Source organism: Microtus ochrogaster, chromosome 2 (assembly GCF_000317375.1).
Source record: "Microtus ochrogaster isolate Prairie Vole_2 chromosome 2, MicOch1.0, whole genome shotgun sequence".
Taxonomy (NCBI): Eukaryota; Metazoa; Chordata; class Mammalia; order Rodentia; family Cricetidae; genus Microtus; species Microtus ochrogaster.
In genome coordinates this window covers 44,225,247-44,229,036 of record NC_022010.1, presented here as the reverse complement: position 1 = coordinate 44,229,036, position 3,790 = coordinate 44,225,247, and the positions used below count along the sequence as shown (strand labels likewise).

Here is a 3,790-nt window from a genome sequence, read left to right as displayed (position 1 = left end):
TGGAAGCCTCAGCTGGTCAGCCTGGTAGGGAGTATTGAGGAGGAGTGTGGGGGGATGGGAAGCAGGAATCCACTGAGTGGTTCAGCAGGAGCTACCCAAGAGCCCCTCCTGGATAGGAAGTGGATCTTCTGTGATTAAAGACCCCCCCCCCCCAAGGTCTTCCCTTTCCTGAGTGGGTTGGGAAGGGGTGAGAAGAGGCTAGGATTGCGGTCAGGAGGTTGCCTGAAGTCCTAGAGGCTCCTGGTGGTTCCAAAAGCCTCCCTGACCTACCCTCCCGATAGGCATTGACCAACACTGCCGCTCACCTAGGGTCCCTTTCTGGGACACAGTGTCCTCTGTGTCACCTCTAAGAACCTTGCTCTAGCTGCACCTTTCCTGGGCTTCTCCAGGCACCTGACGTAGCAAAGCCCACCTCAGGGCCATTGCTAGATCACACTCCTGTCTCCCAGGCTAGCTCTGGGGGAAGTAACCATGCTGGAATGTAGTTGCACTAAGTAGTTGAGATTATCTGAATGGCAGAGGCTATTTCCACAGCAGGTTACCTGGAAGGATCTATTCAAGACAAGGTCACGAACACACAATCAATAACATATTTTAATCCGTATTGTTGAAAAGATCAGGCGGTGTCTAGACAGAAAGAAATAGGTAATTTTGAGTTCTTTAAATGGAGTCTACACACAAAAAAGGTACAATGTATAATTAATGCTTTGTAGGTAGTAGGTGCTATGTAATTTGCAGGATGAATTTATACAAGATCGAAAAAGCCTTTGTAAGAGTCCACCCTGAAGGCAATTTTAAAAAATGAATCATCTCTTGATAATAGCAACAAAAACAAAGCGTCATTACTAGACTGGGAGAAGTGTTTTGCTAGGGGAAGCCCAGCCTGGAGTCAGGAAACAAATCTTGGAAATAAAGGCCCTTTTATTGCTACCTCAGCCCTGCCTGGACTCCAGGGTCACCCCTATAGCCAAGATAGGTCTGGAAAGGGAAGCCCAGGTGCCTGTCCCCAGAGGGCAAGTCCAGATGATGGTCTCTTGAACACAGATATCCCACAGCACTGGGGACAGATGAGGAAGACCACTTCCACTTCCTTGATCCTCCAAGAATTGCCTAATAGTCAAATCCCACCAATGGCCATCACACCTCTTTTAGGGGTTTTCTTCGCATTAAGTGGGGTGGATGTGATCCTGTCCTGCAGGCCCTGGGGCTCAGCAGAGGAACCCCCATACCTATACAGGCCATCCCTAGCAGTGGGCCTTCTAAAACCCACGGATTAAGTGGGTATAAGGAGGGCATGAGTGTCTCTTGACTAAAGGGACAGGAGGCTAAGAAAGTATCCTGGAGGAAGTGAATCTTGAAAGAGGGGGGGATTGACAAGATAGGCATCAGTGCAGCGGGAGGTAGAGGTGGGGAGATAAACAGGAAGATGGGTATTGCCCTTTCCCCCACCTCAAGTCACCCACTGAGTTTTAGGGGTACACCCCTGTGGCTCAGGAGCACTCAGTTTGCTCCACCTCCCTCCTCTGTGCCCACCCCCGGCCATCACCCCGCCCTTCAAGCCAGGCCACTGCCACTGATTGTACAGCAGATGTCTGTACTTTTTGCACTGGATTCTATCCCTTTGTGGCTCCGCTCACCCTGAGAGTGTGGACCTTACCACCATCCCCTCCCTGTGCTATCTTCAGCAGTGAGCCAGTCAGAGCCCCTAAAACCCAACTGTTTGTAGCATTCCTCTCTCCCAAATCTCCCCTACCCCCTGCGTGGCTCTCTGTTGCTTTCAGACATGTTCTCTGACAGGATGTGGGCTGAAATCAGGGCCAAGTCACTACAGCCAGTCCAGATAGGCCCATTTGCAAGTAGACAGCCTTTAGTACCCCAATGTACAGGGACCATTTACTTCCCTATTGCCAAGTCTGGCCTGCTTTCTGAGCTTTGAGGGAGCCCAGGGGCTTTCCCGTCTGTCATTCCTTTCCTTAGCATGCTATAACTCCCCTCAGGTCCACTCTGTGTTGCCTGGCTTCAACAGTTTTATAATAGTGAGCCTATGTCTTCTGTGCCACATCTACTAGGAGAAAATTTGTCCATTTCTGGCCACCTTGCTGCCTTCCTGGACCAAATAGATGATTGGCAGCTGATAAGCCCTAAAATGCACATCCCTCTTAAAGACTTAGTGAATCCAGGTCTAGGAGGTGGGGCTGGCATCTGGAGGACAAGCACTCTCCCCTTTACTGTGGTAAGAAAGGCTCACAACACGTTCTGCTCCTTCCATCACAGAGAGACCAGATGGTTGGCAAGCCGAGGGTACCACCTGTCTCCCAGTATTTGTGTCTACTCACAAAAATCTCAGCAATGTGAATTACAATCCCTGCTTTGTTACTGAAGAGCTTTGCAACCTTGGGCAATTTACTTAACTTCTCCATTAGAAAGATAGCTAGGAGGGCGAGAATTAAGTGAACAGGAAGTGTCAGGTGTCTAAGACGGCATCGGGACACGGTGTTCAACCAATGGAAATTAGGTATTCCTACTTTGAAGTACTAAGAATACTGTTTAGAGTCTGGGTTGGAGCTCTCTGCAAGGAGAAGATGCTGTTTACATCTCTGCTCTACAGCCTACTCTAAGCAACCCAGGCATAAGAGAAGCCAGTCCCTGGTGGCTTAGGAGCACTTCTGGAACCAGGGCTGAGGCCTACCTTACATTGCTTGTTGAACAGACTGGAAGTGGCCATTGGTAGCTTTGGCTTTAGGAACTGCCACCTTCACCACTGTTTGAACCCCTGTTTCTCCGAGGTTGATGTACTCATGGACACGACTGCAGGAATCTATCACTTCATGTCCCAGGCTGGTGGCTGTCCTCCATCCTACCCAGAGCGGTCACTGGACATGGAGACCTGGGTAACACCCCTGGCCAAGCTTTCCAGTTTGTTTGTGTGAGGGAGGACCTTGGGTACAACAGGGAAAATGGTAGCACCCTCTGTCACGTACTTCTCACCACCACAGAGGCCCTGAGACCTACTGTGTGTGAATATCATAGACCCAGAACTAGCAGACATGGGGACAGATACCTTTGGAGAATCCTGCCAATTTGGGGACATCCATGTGAAAAAGTTATTGTGCCAATACACTAGTGGAAGATAACATCATCTCTGTCTGCAGAAAGAAATTCCAGCTTGCTTTGCAGTCCTTCAACATTTAGACTCTGTATATTTTGGCCCCTCTGGGTTAGCTGGCGGAACCGTAGAATAAGGGACAACGATGCTGCTATCTGTAAACACCTCCCTCCAGGTGTCTGGAGGTACACAGCTGAGGGATGAGGGGAGAGTGGGTGGAGAGGGGAGTGAGCAGAGGCTAGCTGGAGACTGAGGAGGGGGAGAAGGGGCCTGTCTCTGTCTCAGTGCCTTAGTATTTGCTAAGACCTGTCCACTCAGCCTCTGCAGGGACTGTCCTCTGCACCTCAAGGTACATGCTGCATCCTGGGAACTTCTTCATGACTCACTAGGGTCAGCTCTAGCTCAAGCAGGACCCCATCCCTCCACTACTCACCTCAGGGGACTGTGGGATGTTGTCTAACATAGGAGTTCCTGGCAGGACTTGGGATGGATACGGTGCCTTAAAACACACTGAAGGCTAGTAAGGTAACTCAGCAGCAGGTAAAGGTGCTTGCTACCCAACTTAACTACCTGAGTTTGATTCCAGGGGACATACATGGTGGAGGGAAAGAGCCAACTCCTCTGACCTCCACACATGTACCATGGTAATGTGTGGTCACATTCATAATCCACCAAAGCCCCCCC

The 3,790-nt window shown here is 50.1% G+C and overlaps 1 protein-coding gene across 2 annotated transcripts in view; it reads right to left on the bottom strand.

Annotated features, from left to right (window-relative positions):
• Positions 1 to 3,790, bottom strand: part of Mylk (myosin light chain kinase) — a 255,864-nt gene that overhangs the window by 77,196 nt on the left and 174,878 nt on the right. The gene's annotated exons all lie outside the window — the stretch shown is intronic.